Source organism: Anoplophora glabripennis, unplaced genomic scaffold, assembly GCF_000390285.2.
Source record: "Anoplophora glabripennis isolate ALB-LARVAE unplaced genomic scaffold, Agla_2.0 scaffold231, whole genome shotgun sequence".
NCBI classification, from domain to species: Eukaryota; Metazoa; Arthropoda; class Insecta; order Coleoptera; family Cerambycidae; genus Anoplophora; species Anoplophora glabripennis.
The window spans coordinates 332,696-334,520 of record NW_019416343.1 but is presented as its reverse complement, the minus strand read 5'-3'; the positions used below and the strand labels follow the sequence as shown (position 1 = coordinate 334,520).

Genomic DNA, 1,825 nt, shown 5'->3' with positions numbered 1-1,825 from the left:
GAAATGATTATGTTGACTGTATTGTGACAAATAAATAAAACACTCACCAAGACTCTCCACATTGTGTCATCTGTAAAAAAACAAAATTAATTAGTAAAATAATAGATATAGAAAAAACAAAACTGTTTCTACTAAAAATTATCGTCTTTAAGTAACGAAATATTAAAATGGAAACCTGACTTATCACAGAAAAGTTGACTATAAGAAATATTCTGTTACAGAAAGTTAACCGTCTGCAACCAGAAATACACTTAATTTAAGCAGTAATCGTTCAAGTTAATGTTTTGCTGATTTTGCACTGGTGGACATATACCAAAACAATTAGGTAACGTTTGTTTATGAATATATTTGTTTTTTTCTAGTACTATATATTTCAAGTTTCAAGAAATTTGGAAAAAAATTTAGGTTCCACCGAGATTTGAACTCGGATCGCTGGATTCAAAGTCCAGAGTGCTAACCATTACACCATGGAACCTCCACACAGGAGGATTCAAACATATCGATAAAATAAAACATATATTATTTATAACCCTTATAAAACATGATAGCGTTAATTAATTAATTATAAACTATCAATAACAAATGATAAGTTAACAGAGATTGTTTGTTACTACCGTTTATATTTCTATGGAAAAGTCTAATTATTATAGGGAAAGAGAAGAAATGATTTCAAAGATTTAATAGAAAAGGTATGATAAAAATGTAATATAAAAAGAGAAAGGTTATCAAAAAGTTGTAGCAGACGTTAGGTGGGAAAAAAAATATAGTTTAAGTACAATATCTCGTACATGAAGTGGGCATGGTAAGCGAAAGCAGGCGCGTTGCTAGGGGGGCAGGGGACTAGTCGGCTGACCAACTGGCCCTTCAAAGCCCCCCCTCAAGCAAAAAACCTTTCTACGCTCATGAGTGAAAGTCATTGGATATAAAAATTTTCATTTTGAGACAAATTGTTCTCTAATAAAAACATCTACCATAACTTGTGAATAAAATTTCCTTATTCTATCTATGTCAAAAGAACAAGGATATAAATATATAAAATTTAATAGTATTTCGTCATTGGAAACGTGCATAAAACAAAGTTGTAGACGTATTACTACTCTGACCTAAATAGGAAAGAATATTTATATATCCCTGATATTGTTTTGTGGAAACGTATTTATTTTAGGCAGGAAAGGTTGAGACCACTATACAATTTATGTCTGTTCGAAGCGCATAAATGTCAGCGAATAACATATATTCTATTGTACCGTGAACCTATATGGGAAACGCGAAGAGCGAGTGAAGTTTAGTTTTTAGTTCACGCTGGGCTTTGTTCCCCTTTATTTAAAGATACGTCGGCACTTATCGATGAGTTATTTACAACAAAATGGTATTATTTACAAAGATTGCCGCATTTCAAAAAAGAAGAGTTTGTGAAAAATAAAACTCGACGATCTCTTTATAAGGGGTATTTAAAATTGCTGTAAGAGTCTCATTATTTTATATTATTGTGTGTAGGTATGTCATAAGAACAATATTATTATTAAAAATATGACAGGTACATGACATATTCATAAATTAATTGTTTCTTATTTGCAAAACCGCACATTTAAAGTCAAATATCACGGAATGTTTTCAAAAATTTATGTAGCAAATTCAGGGGTTCCGCAGGGTTCTAAGTTGGGCCCACTCTTGTTCTTGTATTTTATTAATGATTTACCCTAATGTCTTCATCATTCTGAATGCTTGTTGTTCGCCGCCGATTTCAAGTTTTATAGACAAATTAAAGACGTGAATGACTGCTCTGCTCCAGCTGGACATTGATTCTGTATTGAAAATAAGCTTC

General features: G+C 31.6%; 1 non-coding gene across 1 annotated transcript; it reads right to left on the bottom strand.

Annotated features, from left to right (window-relative positions):
• Positions 1–403: 403 nt before the first annotated feature.
• Positions 404–475, bottom strand: Trnaq-uug. Its single transcript has one exon. It is a non-coding gene; the product is annotated as a tRNA-Gln (tRNA).
• Between the last annotated feature and the right edge of the window lie 1,350 nt (positions 476–1,825).